This window comes from Macadamia integrifolia, unplaced genomic scaffold, assembly GCF_013358625.1.
Source record: "Macadamia integrifolia cultivar HAES 741 unplaced genomic scaffold, SCU_Mint_v3 scaffold3323, whole genome shotgun sequence".
Lineage (NCBI taxonomy): Eukaryota > Viridiplantae > Streptophyta > Magnoliopsida > Proteales > Proteaceae > Macadamia > Macadamia integrifolia.
The window spans coordinates 3736-20392 of NW_024869397.1; the positions used below are offsets into that span (position 1 = coordinate 3736).

At 37.7% G+C, this 16657-nt stretch overlaps 1 non-coding gene across 1 annotated transcript; it reads left to right on the forward strand.

The window, feature by feature from the left end:
* Positions 1-13115: 13115 nt before the first annotated feature.
* Positions 13116-13220, forward strand: LOC122068011. The gene has a single exon (XR_006136942.1). It is a non-coding gene; the product is annotated as a small nucleolar RNA R71 (small nucleolar RNA).
* Positions 13221-16657: the final 3437 nt, after the last annotated feature.

The following is a 16657-nucleotide window of genomic DNA, read 5'->3' on the forward strand; positions in this document are numbered from 1 at the left end:
TCATCTCCAAAGTCCATTTTCTGAATGTCACATCCAAAGAGTCCATTATTTTCCTGCAACCAATCACAAACAAATGGAGGGATAATTCTTCAAAGTGTTACTCATTGGCAAATGATACTACCAAACTTTTACCACTGTTGCATCAAGTTTTTTATTTTTTATTTTTTATTTTTATTTTTTTTGAGCCAATCCAGGGTGGGGAATGAACTACCTTTGATTACTAATGTCGGGTGGTGATCTTCGGGAGATGAAGTTATGGATAAGAATCTGAAGGACCATGGGTGAATGACTGATATCCAATGGCCAGATATGCCAAGTGGCGATTCTTGAGGAAACAAGCTATGGTGATCTTTTAGGTACCTTGATTATTAATTTAGGAATCTTCTGATTACCCGAAGGTTGTTGAGACTACACTTGCACATGTCAAGTTGCTTATGTATCCCTTAAGAGGAATTAGGTCTAGCATAGTTCGGATGGTGAACCCTTTTATACATAATATTTTTTAAGTTGGTCCATATTGACCAGTCCAGATACTTCTTCACCATTGAGGTCCATGAGCCTCACAGCCTTGCCTGACAGGATTTCTTTGACAGTGAATGGGCCACTCTAGTTTGGCTTGAACTTTCCTCTTAGGTCATGAATGGGAGTCTCTATTCTTGGAGAACCAACTCACCTTCTTCTTTATGTCGGTGTTTTATATCCTTGTTGAATGCTCTAGCCATTCTTAGTTGATATTTCCTTAAATTATCCATGGCCTTCATTTGCCTTTCATTAAAAAAATTGAGCTCGTCATGCCTGGCCTTAATCCATTCTCCTTCAGATAATTAACTATCTAAAAGCATCTTAAAAGATGGTACTAAGATTTCTACTAGTAGCACTGCTTCTACTCCATACACCGAGGAAAAAGGAGTTGCCTAGGTTAAGGATCGTATAGAAGTCCGATATGCCCACAAAGTAAGTGGCACTTGTCTTCCCATTCCTTGTGAGTCCCATCCATATTTTGAAGAATGATCTTGATGTTCTTGTTAGTTGCCTTACGGCCCCATTGGTTTGTGGCCTATAGGTGGTGGACCGATGCCTCTTAATGCCAAACTTTGGGTAGATTTTATCAGCTTTGCCCCAAAAATGAGACCCTTGGTCCAAGATTAGTTCTTGAGGTACTCCATATCAGCAAATGATGTTTTCTTAGATGAACTTTGCCAATTTGGTGGACGTGAGTATTGCATATGACTAAGCTTCTACCCATTGGGTGAAGTAATCAATGGCTACCAGGATGAATTCATGTCTGTTGGATACTTTGGGATTGATCTTTTCTATGACATCAATGCCCCACATTGAGAAGTGCCAAGGTGAACTAAGTGAATGCAAATCTATTGGCAGGATATGTATAATGTTGGAAATATCTGACATTTGTGGTATTTCTTGACAAAGCCCACACAATCTGCTTCCATTGTATTCCAATAGTATCCAAGCCTAAGAACCTCCTTGGCTTACATCTTGGCATTCATGTGGGGTCCACAAAGGCCATAATGGATTTCATCCACGATTGTTCTAGCTTGATCCTCATCCACACACAGTAACTATATCTCATCATAGGATCTTTTGTACTACAGGTCCCCTTGGAGGATGAATTGGGTGGCATATCTTCTTAAGAACTTCTTCTCTCCATCTATAGCTTTAATGGGATACTTCCTTTCTTTGATGAAGTCTACTATATATGCAAACCAGGACTTGCTGTCTACTGTAAGAGAATTCATCGTGTTCTGATATACTACCATGAACGGCCAAATTCGGGCCATAGGGTTACATTCTACTATGGAGGCCAAAGTTGCAAGGGCATCTACAAATCGATTGTTGTCCCTTTGAAGTATTTGAAAGATATCTTCTCAAAGTTTCAAATTACCTCTTCCAAATGTTCCTAGTATAGCTTCAAATTTTCATTTCTAGTCTTCCATTTTCTCCGTGTTTGATAGATAACAATGGTTGAATCTCCGTACACCTTGGTCTTCTTTACTCTAATAGTAAGAGCCACTTCCAATCCCAATACACATGCTTCATACTTAACAGTGTTGTTGGTACAGGGGAAGTCCAGGCAAAAAGAAGAGGGCAAATAAAGGCCATTTGGAGTGACAAGCAGTACTCCTGCACCACATCCTTTCTGGTTAGATGCTTCCTCAAAGTACAACTGCCATTCATCAGTTGTGCTTCCTTCTTCAAGTGTTGTGATTTCTTTATTTGGAAAGGCATCATCCAAGATTCTTCCGTCTTCTATGGGGTCAGTTGCCAAATGATCGGCAATTGCTTACCCTTTGATGGAGTTTTGAGTGACATAAGTGATGTCAAATTCTGAAAGCAGTAACAACCATTGGGCCATCCTTCCTATGAGAGCTGGTTTCTCAAACAAATTCTTGATTGGACCCATTCTTGAGATCAACTGGACTGGGTATGCCACCATGTAGTGTCTCAGCCTTTTTGTTTCCCAAACTAGTGCTCTTTTTAGAGATGTGTAACAGGCCTCATACTCCAAGAACTTCTTGCTGAGGTAGTATATGGTATACTCTACTCCCTTCTTTGTCTTCTTTTGAGCTAGCAAGGAGCCCATGAAATATTCCCCAATCGATAAGTACAATAGAAGTGGCTTTCCTTCAATCGGAGGTGTCAATACTAGTAGATTCATCACATATCCTTTTATCTTATTGAAAGCTTGTTGGCACTAGTCATTCCACTCCCTGGGCTAATCCTTTTTCAGTAGTTTGAAGATGGGTTCACAAATTGTAGTCAATTGAGTTATGAACCTACTAATATACTGAATGACCCAAGAATCCTCATATTTCCTTTTCAGTGCGAGGTGTGGGCATCTCTTAAATTGCCTTGATTTTGACAAGATCGAATTCAATGGCTCTTTTGCTCACCAAGAATCCCAATAATTTTCCTATGGTTGCCCCAACTGCACATTTATGAGGATTCAACTTTATCTGGTACTTCTTGACTCTTTTAAATAACCGTCTCAATGCGGGGACGTGCCCCTGTTGGTCCCTCAACTTCACTATCATGTCATCACATAGACTTCCACCTCTTTATGCGTTATATCATGCAGGATGGTTGTAGTTGCTCTCTGATAAGTTGCCCCGACATTCTTCAATCCAAAGGGCATCACCTTGTAACAATAAGTTCCCTATAGCGTAGTGAAGGCTATCTTCTTGTGGTCATCTGGGTGCATACTCACTTGATTGTATCCTAAGAATCTGCCTATGAATAATAGAAAGGCATGCCTGTTTGAGATTTAAAAGTAATCGCAAGCATACGGATCAGTGTAGCTAACGGGTCGAACACAAGGAGAACAACCACTTTATTTTAAGCTTTTTCTAGCAATGTGAAAGTGCACAGATTAATTATGGTGATCTACTTCAAACTACCGCCTTAAACAAATGCATCTAAAAACGTCCTAACCAACACATCTAGGAAAGTTGGAATTGCAATTGAAATTAAAAACCTAGTCATTCATCATCTAGGAGTTTAAATACTAAAACCACATAAATAAAAAGTAAAAGAAAAGTCTTGAAATGAAATAAATAAAATAAATAAAATAAAAAGGGGAATAAAGCTGGAGAGAGGGACACAAGTAGGTATCTCTCCTTAGCCCAGGGGATGCATCGTAAATAATGCAAACTTCCCTACTTGACCAGAGAGTACTCTTATAAGGGCTTTTCTACTTGGCTTAGGGAAAGGGATGCAATATAAATAACGAAAGTAAAAGGATGGTTCCATAGCTAGAGAGGGGAAAAACCAACACATGCATCTAGCCAAGGACCTTGGGGGAAAGGGAAAGCATCAAAGTAAAATCTGAAATTTAAATCCTAAATTAAGAATGAATGAGTCACAAGAAGAGGGAATGAGAGGGGTGGTGAGAAGACTTATGTAGAAGCCTACTTACCTGAACTTCAATTCTTGAACTAAAAACTTGATAGATTTGAGATACTACTAGCCCTAAAAATCAAATCTGGAATAAACCAAATCTAAAATTGCTAGGTTTGGAGAAAATAAATCTTGAAGAAAAACTTGTACTTGAATAGAGATGCTTCAAAGCTTCGGTCTTGTCACCTAGATCTAAGCCTTGAACTAGTAAATTAAAATTATTATAACTTGAATAACTTGAATTGCATGAACAATAAAAACTTGAATAGCATAAAAAAAGACTCACATTAATAAACAAAAAAAAATACAAAAGTGCTTGAATAAAAAAAAAAAAAAACTAAGCAAAATAACCGAAGAGAGAGAGAGAGAGCTCAACTAAAAACCTAGAAGAAGACTAGAAAAATAGAACTAGAGAAGCAAGCACAAGGGAAGGATGCCCTTCCCCCTTGGTCGACTTGTATTTATAGGGATAGGGGAGAGAGATAAAATAGGAAGTAAGAGAGATGAGAAACGAGAGGATGGTCCAAAGGTGGTCTTCTAGGATCATGTGATGAGGTGGAAATAGGAAAGAAGAGAAAAAAAAGGGAGAATGGAGATAGGGGAGATAAAATAGAAAATTTTTATTCCTTTTTTTTTTTTTTTCTTTTCTTCAAACGTGGGCAACCTCCTCTCTTGGAAGATTTTCCAAGATTTGGACAATCTTCTAATTTATTTGGAATTTTCGTCAATGCCCCTTGTCTTATGTGGAAATTAAGAGAGAGATATGGGATTTTTATTAAGAAGAGGAAAATTTGTACAAAGCAAAAAATCAAAACACAATGAAAATAGGAAAATTTCCTAGAGCTCTATTCCCACCTTCAGCATTGCCATCAGTAGGAAAGGAGCCCAAAGGGAAAAAAACCTATCAAAGAGACAAATAGAGAGAAAATCTTCACAAGATCTCTATAAGGAGAGAATCACCCAAGGTGAGAAAAGGTGGTGCCCAAGGTGGGTCCCTTCTACTTTGTTGGCATCTGGAATATTCTCTTGTTTCCTTGGGACAACTGCAGAAGGGCTGGGCTTGCATCTCGGTTCTCTTCTGGTTCATTATTCTATTTTTGGCCTGAAAAGAACAATCAAGTGTACGGGTGTCAAAACGAATGTGTACTTTTAATGCAACACACCTATCTTGCTCAGAATTTCATCCTCTTTGAAACCATTCAATGAAATGGGACCTTTTGAAGTATAAAATTGGAGATATAGCATCCGATAGTCTCTAAGGCCTTTAAAATACAAAACCTGCAAAAAGAGAGTAAAACCCAAGGTAGCTCCACTCTAAGTATGTAAAAATTCATGTTTTACTACCTAAGATTTCACACATAAATGTGCTCATCAGAATTCTCCCACACTTAGACTTTGCTAGTCCTCAAGCAAAACAAAATGAATAAACAAGTAAACAACAAAAAATCTAACTCACTTTCATAGGAATCACGGTTGCATTTAGAATGTGCAACAAGCCTGTAATCCCTTAGGTCAACTCTAGTGGACGAGTTGTGTCTCGTGGGTGTTTACAGTGAATATACACCCAAAATTGAGAAAAAAATCCCAACCTTGGCTAAAGGTAAGGGCTATACTGATCCAGAGCAAAGATAATTCCTCTTATACTTAATCTAGGGACCCCCACACTTGAATTTTGATTACCCCATATCAATTCTAGACATCAGCATATTTCTTAATTCAGAACTCATCTTATCTCTTTCAAAACATCCTTATCTTAAGGCAAGACCACCTATGAAGTAATAGGGAACCAAGGGCTAAGGCATTGGAGTGTTTTTGACCAAACATGTTACCAAGACATTGATAACATTTGCACATACTTTCTTGCTGTGTGGTTTACTTTCTCTTTTTTTTCTTTTTCTTTTTTTCCATAATAAACTCTATCCTACTCCACCACTATTAGCTTGAATGACATGGTGGAGCAAACATCAGACACCCAAGTTACTATGTAGCTTCACTTTTTTTATATGCCCACATAGACAGTGATGTTAGAGTTCTTTCAGATGTTTCCTCTCTAAGAATTTCGTACAAGACACCACGCTTCCTAAGGCGCAATGCCCTGTCTAGTTCCAAGGAAATCAACTCTTTCTCTTCCTTTATATCACTTTCCACCCTTCATTTAAAATTATGTATTTGTCAATTCATGCCAATCTAAAAAGAAGGCCTCAACCCCAAATCAAGAGTACAAGGAATCCACAGACTTACATATGGTCCAACACCGTAAAACAAGGTTCTCTTATTTTTCAAAAGAGAGTCCCACCTCAAGACACAGGTTTTTTTCTTTCTTCTCAATAGGGTTTTTATGTGTTCAAGATGAGTACCTTAATCAAAATTATTACTTTCATGCATCAAGCAATTGAATGGTATGATCATTAGCCAAAAGCCAAAGTAGGACTTCATCCTTAGCAAGCTCAAATACAAAAAGAAAAATAAGCTCAAACAAAGGGAGAAAAAAGAGGCAAAAAGAAACTGGTTTCACTCCCCCACACTTAAGTCATGGAAAGTCCTCAATGCATGGAAAGAATTAAAAGCATAGACATTGTAAGGGGGATATACTTGGTGAAAAGACAGTTATCTGTGTAAAGAGGTTCATGGAGATCCATGACTTCTTCACTAACAACAGTAGGAAGCTCGAGGAATGATTTTAAATGCTGACCATTAAACTTAGAAATTACCCCTGTTCCTGGATTCAGAATCTCCACAGCCCCATGGGGATATACATTATGTACAATAAATGAGCCATCCCATTGGGATCTAAGCTTACCAGGGAAAGATGCAATCAAGAGTTGTACAATAAGACCTTATCACCAATTGCAAAAGATTTACATAGAATATGCTTATCATGGAAGGCTTTGGTCTTTTCCTTGTAAATTTTAGAACTTTCATAGGCATCATTCCTAAGTTCCTCCAATTCAGATAGTTGGAGCCTAAGATGAATACCTACATCAGACAAATCAAAGTTGAGCTTTTTGATGGCCCAAAAGGCCTTATGCTCTAATTCAGCCAGTAAGTGACATGCTTTTCCATACACCAGATGGTAGGGAGATTGACCAAAGTCAATCTTGAATGCAGTCCGATGGGTTCATAAGGCATCAATGAGCCTAAGGGACCAATCCTTCTAGTTGGGATTAACAATTTTCTCCAAGATTTGTTTGATTTACCTATTAGACACCTCCACTTGGCCACTAGTTTGGGGGTGATAAGGAGTAGCTAACTTATGGGTGATCCCATACTTTTTCATTAAGGCCTCAAAAGGTTAATTACAAAAATGAGTACCTCTATCTCTAATTATAAAACGTAGTGTACCAAAGAGGGAAAAAATGTTCTCTTTGAGAAAATAGACCACCATTTTGTGGCCATTAGATTTACAAGGTATGTCCTCTATCCATTTAAAAACATAATCAACTACCAAAAGTATGTACAAATTCCCAAAGGAATTAGGGAATGGTCCCATAAAATCGATGCCCCATACATCAAAGATCTTAACTACCAAAATAGGGTTGAAGGGGCATCATGTTCCTCTTATTGATGCGGCCAAAAGACTGGCAGGCGGGACAAGCCTTGCAAAAACCAAAAGCATCTTTAACAAGAGTGGGGCAATAAAATCCGCATTGGAGAACCTTTGCCGTAGTCTTTTTAGGTCTAAATTGTCCACCACATACGTGATCATAGCAAAAAGATAAAATTGATTGCTGCCCATAATTAGGCACACAACATCTGATAATTTGGTCAAGATAAACTTTGAAAAGATAAGGATCGTCCCAAAAGAAATGCTTAACTTGGGAAAGGAATAGATACCTATCTTGGGTGGACCAGTGATCCAGAGTCACACCGAAAACTAAGAAGTTGACAATGTCAGCAAACCAAGATTCACTAGACACTGTAAGTAACTGTTCATCTGGAAAATGCTCGTTGGCTAGAGAATCAATAGTCAAGGAATTAGGAAGCCGGGATAAATGGTCTGCAACTAGGTTTTCAACTCCTTTCTTATCCCTAATTTCTAAATCAAACTCTTGTAAAAGTAAAACCCACCTAATGAGACAGGCTTTGACATCTGAACAAGGTATCTAAGAGCAGAATGATTAGTGTACACTACCACATATGACCCAACTAAGTAATACCAAAACTTTTCTAGCGCAACACAATAGCTAAAAGTTCTTTTTCAGTGATTGTATAGTTGAGTTGTGCATTATTTAGGGTCTTATTAGCATAGTAAATACAATAGGCATCTTATTAATCCTTTAACCCAAAACCGCTACTCTGGAAAAATCTGAAGCATCACACATCAGTTCAAAAGGTTTAGTCCAAACAGGTGATTGAAGAATTCTACGCACTCTTTAGAAAACTCAAAAGTTTGATCTTTGGCAAGTGGTGTAGTGAAAGGTCGGGCTAATTGACTAAAGTTCTTGATAAACCTTCTATAGAAGTCAACATGGCCCAGAAAAGACCGGACGTCCTTAACAAATTGGGGAGGTGGTAAATTAACAATTACATCCACTTTTGCTCTATCTACTTTAATTACCTCCTTGGACACTCCATGGCCTAAAACAATAACAAATTTAACCATAAAATGGCATTTCTCCCAATTCAAAACCAAGTTCTTAGATATGTACCTTTTTAAAACTAAAGAAAGATGGTGAAGACACTTAGAATAGGTATTCCCATGAATTGAAGTCATTCATAAATACTTTTAAGAATTTTTTGACTATGTCAAAAAAAATGCTCATCATGCATTGTTGGAACGTAGCAGGGGCATTGTAAAGCCAAAGGGCATATGCCTGTAAGCAAATGTTCCATATGGGCATGTAAAAGTGGTCTTATGTTGGTTATTTAAAAAAATTAAGATCTGGTTATAACTGGATATCCATCAAGAAAATAATAGTACTCATATCCAGCTAACCTCTCTAACATTTGGTCAATGAATGGTAATGGGAAGTGATCCTTCTAGGTTACCGCATTAAGTTTCTTATAGTCTGTACACACTCTCCACCCTATTGGGACACGGGTTGGAATTAGTTTATTATTGGCATTGGGAACTACAATAACACCAAACTTCTTGGGCACTACGTGAACTGGGCTTACCCATTGACTATCAGAAATAAGATAAATTATTCCATGATCTAAGTACTTTAGGATCTCTTTCTTAATGGCTTCTATCATAATTGGATTAGCTCTTCTTTCGGGTTCCGTGGATGGTTTGGAATCCTCCATAAGATGTATATAATGTTGTACGATAGAAGGGCTTATACCCTTGATGTCAACCATGGTCCAACCTAGGGCTTCTTTATTGTCGGCTTCCTTATTGTCTTTTAACACTTTAAATAACTCCTCATCCTGGATAGAAGTCAAATATGAAGAAATTATTATAGGAAGAGTCTGTTCAGGCCCTAGGAAAGCATATCTCAAATTATATGGCAATTCCTTAATATCTAGCTTAGGGGGATCAACTATAGAAGGTTTGGGAATGGAATTGAAAAGGGGTCCTAAGGGCTCCACAGGTGTGTGAAGACTTAAGACTTCAATTTTTTTTTTCACTATCATCATCCAACTAATCCATACATTCTTGGAATTCTGAATCAAAATCAATATTGATCTCTTCTTCCATATGTGGTTGCTTGCCTATCCTAAACATGTTAAACTCAACAGTTTAGTTGCCAAAAGATAAACTTAGGAAACCATTCTGATAGTTGATTAATACATTGCTGGTAAATAGGAGTGGTCTTCTTATACTTATTGGGATCTCATCCTTGGTTGAGAAGGGCTTGGTATCTAACACAATGAAATTAACAAGGAAAATAAATACCCCCACATTAAGCAAGACATCCTTAACCATCCCTTTAGGAATTTTAATAGACCTATTGTTTGAATTTTAAAAATAACCGCAAGCATAAGGACCAGTATAGCTAATGGGTCGAACACAAGGAGAGCAACCACTTTATTTTAGGTTTTTCATAGTAATGCAAAAGTGCACAAATTGACAATTGTGATCTACTTCTAACTACCGCCCTAAAACACATGTATTTAAAATGAATGTCCTAACCAACACAATTAGGAAAATTAGAATTGCAATTGAAATTAAAAACCTAACCATTCACATCTAACCCTAACTTCATCATCTAGGAATTTAAATACTCAAACCATGCAATTAAAAATCAAATAACTAAAAGTAAAAATACTAAAATAAAAGTTGCTGAAAAATAAATAAAAATGCAAATAAAGGGGACAAAGCTAGAGAGAGGCACACAAGTAGGTTCCTCTACTTAGCCTGAGGGATGCACCATAAATAATATGAGCTTCCCTACTTGATTAGAGAGTTACTCTTACAAAGGCTGCTCTACTTAGATTTAGGGGAAGGGAGGCAAAGTAAATGACTGAAAGTAAAGGCAATAAAAGGATGGTTCTATGGCTAGAGAGGGTCAAAGCCAACGCATAATCTAACCATGAACCTTGGGAGAAAGGAAAGCAATAATGTAAAACTAAAAATTTAAAACCTAATTTAAGAATGATGGGTAGGAAGAAGAGGGAATGAGAGGGGGGGGTGAGAAGACTTATGAAGAAGCCTACCTACATGAACTTCAATACTTGAATCCTTGAATTAAAATAACATGATTGATTTGGGATACTACCAGCCCTAAAAACCAGATCTAGAATGAACCAAATTTAAAATTGCTAGGCCTAGAGAAAACAAATCTAAAGAGAAATTCTGAACTTAGAAGAGATGATCCACAACTTATTCTTGTCACCTAGAACTAAGCCTAGAACTAGTAAATTAAAATTATTACAACTTCAATACCATAAACAATAAAAATAAAAGACTGAATAAAAAATAAAAATGCTTGCATTCATTGTAAAAACATTACATCAGTGCTTAAAACAAAACCTAAAACAAAGAAACAGAGAATTAGAACTAGAGGAGAAAAAAACTAGAGAAAAAGAGAAAAACTAGAGAAGAAAGATGCGCCCTCCTCTCCTTGATTGACTTTCTTATTTAGGGAATGGGGAGGTAGAGATAAAATAGGAAGGAGGGGATTTTTTATTTCTTGCCTTTTTTTTCCTATTTTTTTTCTTCTCTTTTGTATGCAACCTCTTGGCCGAATTTGTGTGATGAGGTAGAAAATAGGAATTAGGAGAAAAAGGGAGAGAAAATTGAGGAGAAAAGGAGCTTCAATGATTTGGGTGATGAGGTGGAGGATAGGAGAGAGAAAATCTTCACAAAATATCCAAAAAGATAGAATCTCCAAAAGTGGAGGATAGAGAGTGTTCAACACCCCATATGGGTCCCTCCATCCTTGTTGGCATCTTGAAATATTCCTTATACCCCTGGAACAACTGCTTATGGGCTGGTTCTGCATCTCAAATCAGTTTTGGTCCATTATTCTTTTTCTGGCCTGAAAAGAATAATCGTGTGTATGGGTGTCAAAAAGAATGTGTACTGCAACATGTCCACCTTGCTCAGAATTTTATCCTCTTCGCAACCATGAAAAGAAATGGGACCTCTTTATGTGTAAAATTGGAGATACGATGCCCGATAGTCCTTAAGGTATTGAAAATATAAAACCTATAAAAAGAGAGTAAAACCCAATATAGCTCCATTCTAAATATGTAAAATAGATGCTTTACTACCTAAGATTTTGCACATAAATGTGCTCATCACCTATCTGCCAACTGGGAGTAGTTCCAATGACTTTTAATTCTCCCAATCCTGGTTGCTTATACACATGGTGAAGCAAAAGATTCACACTTGCGCCAAGGTCAAGTAAGGCATGCTCAATGTTGGTGCTGCCTATGACACAAGCTATGGTAGGGTTCTCTGGATCCTTGTACTTGGCTGCTATAGGCTAAGTAATCATGGAACTAATGTTATTTGCCAAAAACTCCTTTTTGGGCACATTAGTGATACGTTTGTAAGTACACAAATCTTTCAAGACCTTTGCATAGGTGGGGATCTGAGATATGGCATCCAAAAGAAGGATGTTCACTTCTACCTTTTTGAAGACTTCTAAAATCTCATCCATAGAAGCAGTCTCCTTTTTGTTTACCAAGCAATTAGGAAAGGGGACAGGAGGAACATAAAGACTGTTAGGGATTTGGCCTTTTTCAGAAGAATCATTTTTGGTTTCTTCAACCAAATCATCTTTATTGCTTTAGGTTCATCAGATGAACCTAGAACAAGAGGCACACTTGTGTCCTCAACAGAAGGAGAGTTAACAGGCGTAATAGATGGGAAAGATTTAGGAACACTTTGTTGGTACTCTCTACCACTCCTAAGAGCATAAAAAACATGACATTGGTTTGAGGGCCCTTGTTGGGTCTAACCTTGTACTATATTTAGTGATGCATTAATTGGTATTTGTGAACTAACAGGCTGATGCCTAGGGTTAGGCTCTAGTTGACTGAGCAATGTTCCCTTCTCCCTCTCACATAGAATTGAGACAACTTGGGTAAGTTTTCTCGTAAGATTTTGATGGCTTGTCATGAGGAGGGCCATATTCTTTTCCAAGTCACTTATTTTGCTTGCCTCTCCAATGTTGGTAGACCCAGGGGGTTGCTGATAAGATGATAGGAGAGGGGGCCTAGGGAAACTAGCCTGAGGTCCTACATTTGGCTTAGGAAAAGCATTTTGGGAAAAAGGCTATTGAGTCCTTTGGGGTCCAGGTTGACATTGACTATGGAAATTGAAAGGCCCTGCTTGGTTGCCCTGATTCCAGGAGAAATTTGGGTGATTTCTCCACCCTGGATTGTAAGTGTCACTATATGGATTATTTTGAAATAAGGCATTAACACTGTCATTGGAAGTGCCCCCCCATAGGTGTTGGGCCATTCTTCCATAATATGTCTAGGGGGCTGGCACCAATTGCACACCTTAACCAAATTGATCGATAATGGCTCTTTAGTAACAATAGCCTCAATCCTTTTGATAAGGCTATCTAAGTGGGCTTCCTTGGCTACTATCCCATTCAAAAAATAACCTTTCCCTCCTATGGTTCTTTCACTTTCTTGGGTTGATTCCCACTCACAGGTTTTTTCAGCTAAGTCAAGTAAGAATTTCCATGCTTTCCTTCATCTGTAAAAGATGTGAATCCCCCAGGGCACATAGACTCTATCATTTGTTTAGTTGGGTAATCAATACCCTATAACTTATTTGGCATAAATGCCGTAAGTCTAGGCCATGGTGAGGGATTCTTGGAATAGATCCTTGAATCTCTCCATAAGTTTAAAAAAGACTCACTAGGCTTTTGCCTAAACTAAAGGATATCACTTCTAAGATTATTGGCATTGTGAGTTGGGAAAAACTTCTTGAGGAAGACAACTGTGAACTGTTCCCATGAGGTTATGGAATTTTTGGGTAACCCATACAACCACTTCTTAGCTTGGTCTTTCAATGCAAAAGTGATGAACCTATGCTTAATAGCATTATCTGAAAGCTATTGTATCTTAGTCAGAACACATACCTCTTCAAATTCCCTTAGAAATAGGTATGCATCCTTAGAGGTCAGCCCATGAAAGTGGGGCAACATAGTGATTTGTTGAGATTTGAGCATAAAATTATTGCCCTGGGCATGTGGTAGGACTATGTAGGAAGGCTGGGCGGCTCTAGCAGGGTAGAACCTATCTTTCAGATATTTAGGTGGAGGGTTTTGCTGTTGGTCTCCCATATTGAAAGTTATTGATGAGAGTATATGTATAGGATCACTACTTGTTGCATCTCTTCTTTCTAACATATTCTCAGTATTACATACTCACCTACCACTCATGTAACAGAAAACTGCCCACAACTAGAATAAGATAAGCACAAAAGAATGGTTTTTTTTTTTTTTGACTTTTTGGGAGCTTACTGGCAGGGATCCGGGGTTGCTCAATTCTTGAGGTACTACTACAGGGTGGAACTTGTCTTTATCATACTGTGAGGCTTGGTGACCTCCACCGATACAACTGTTATTGCAAGTAATGATGGAAAAAATGAAAATAAAGCACTCTGATTTACCAAAAGAAAGCGAAAAACAACATGGAACTATCTCCCTCGCAACAATGCCAAAAACTTGTTTGAGATTCAAAAGTAACTACAAGCAAGGAGAGTAGCCACATTATTTTATGCTTTCTCTAGTAATTCGAAAGTGCACAGATTAATTATGGTGGTTTACTTCTAACTACTGCCCTAAACAAATGCATCCAAAAACGTCGTAACCAACACATCTAGAAAAATTGGAATTACAATTGAAATTAAAAACCTAACCATTCATCATATAGGAATTTAAATACTTAAACAACATAAATAAAAAGTAAAGAAAAATCCTGAAATGAAATAAATAAAATAAAAAGGAGAATAAAGCTAGAGAGAGGCACACAAGGAGGTATCTTTACTTAACTTGAGGGATGCACCACAAATAACGCAAGCTTCCCTACTTGACCATAAAGTACTCTTACAAGAGCCTTTCTACTTGGATTTAGGGAAAGGGATGCAATATAAATAATAAATGTAAAGGATGGTTCCACAGCTAGAGAGGGAAAAAGCCAACACATGCATCTAGCCAAGGACCTTGGGGGAAAGGGAAAGCATCAAAGTAAAAACTGAAATTTAAATCCTAAATTAAGAATGAATGGATAACAAGAAGAGGGAATGAGAGGGGGGGGGGTGAGAAGACTTATGTAGAAGCCTACTTACTTAAACTTCAATTCTTGAACTGAAAACTTGATTGATTTGAGATACTACCAGTCCTAAAAATCAGATCTGGAATAAACCAAATTTGAAATTTCTAGGCCTGGAGAAACAAATCTTGAAGAAAAACTTACACTTGAATAGAGATGATTCAAAGCTTGGGTCTTGTCACCTTGATCCAAGCCTTGAACTAGTAAATTAAAATTGTTACAACTTGAATAACTTGAATTGTTTGAACAATAAAAACTTGAATAGCATAAAAAAAATACTTGCATTAATAAAATAATAAAAAAAAGATTACAAAAGTGCTTGCATAAAAAAAAAACTAAGAAGAATAACTAAAGAGAGAGAGAGAGCACAACTAAAGACCTAGAAGAAGAAGAAAACTAGAAAAAGAGAACTAGAGAAGTGAAGCACAAGGGAAGGATGCCCTTCCCCCCTCAGTCAACTTGTATTTATAGGGATAGGGGAGAGAGAGATAAAATAGGAAGTAAGGGAGAGGAGAGAGGAGAGGACGGTCCAAAGGTGGTCTTCTAGGACCATGTGATAAGGTGGAAATAGGAAAGAAGAGAGAAAAAAAAGAGAGAATGGAGATAGGGCAGATAAAATAGAAATTTTTATTCCTTTTTTTTTCTTCAAATGTGGGCAGCCTCCTCTCTTAGAAGATTTTCTAAGATTTGGACAATCTTCTAATTTATTTGAATTTCCATCTATGCCCTTTATCTTTAAGTGGAAATTAGGAGAGAGAAAATCTTTACAAAATCTCCAAAAAGAGAGAATCACCCAAAGTGAGAGAAGGTGGAGCCGAAGGTGGGTCTGTCCTACTTTGTTGGCATTTGAAATATTCTCTTGTACACTTGGGACAACTGCAGAAGGGTTGGACCTGCATCTCGGTTCCCTTCTGGTCCATTATTCTTTTTTTGGTCTGAAAAGAATAATAGAGTGTATGGGTGTCAAAACGAATATGTACTTTTAATGCTTCACATCCATCTTGCTCAGAATTTCATCCTCTTCACAATCATGAAAAGAAATAGGTCTTCTTTACACATAAAATTGGAGATATGGCATTCGATAGTCCCTAAGGCCTTTAAAATACAAAAGCTGTAAAAAGAGAGTAAAGCCCAAGGTAGCTCCACTTTAAGTTTGTAAAAATGCATGCTTTACTACCTAAGATTTCACACATAAATGTGCTCATCAATGCCCCATGATATTGTTGACCAATACGTCAATGTGAGGTAGTGGAAAATCATATTTTGGACTCACTTTGTTAAGATCCCGAAAATCGATGCACATGCACACCCTTCCATCCTTCTTGGGAACTGGCACTATGTTAGCAAACCATTGGGGGTATCCTACATTCCATTGTTTCACGATCTCTTCTCAAATCTATTTGCTCCATCTCGGATACATTCTTCTGAGCTTCTGTTTGACTAACTTTGCATCGGGATAAGTTGGCAAATAATGTTACACAATATTGGGATCTATCCTAGGAATATCCTTGTAGGACCAGGTGAAGAGTTCTGTGAACTCTTTTAGGAGGTTGATCATCTGCTCTGGTACTTGATCATTCAAGGTGGTACTAATTTTCACCTCTCGGGGGCATTGGTTAGTTCCTAAATTAATAACCCGAGTATCCTCACAGATAGGTTGGGCTTTCTTTGCTTTGCATTGTTTTATTAAGTTATGATATTCATTAAGATCATCATCAGAAAAAGGAGGCAAGTCATACTCGGAATCAAAAATTTCAGTAATGAAAGGAGTAACAGACTCGACATAAATGGACTCTAAACATTCCTTCAGAGGCAAAACATACATACAATCATAAATAGATGACTCAACATTAGATTCGATGGCTGGCTTGATGCTTTTATCAGTGGTATCCGGATTAGTTGACTCAATAGCATGAGCAAAATTGAAGTTCTCTCCAATGCTTGTCCAGTTCAGGAGTGGCTCAATGGCTTGATGGATAATCAGGTGTGGCAATGGGCCTTCTTCTTCCCCTAGGATTGCCATGGCTACCTCTCTGGTAGTGCTATGATTGCCTTCTCC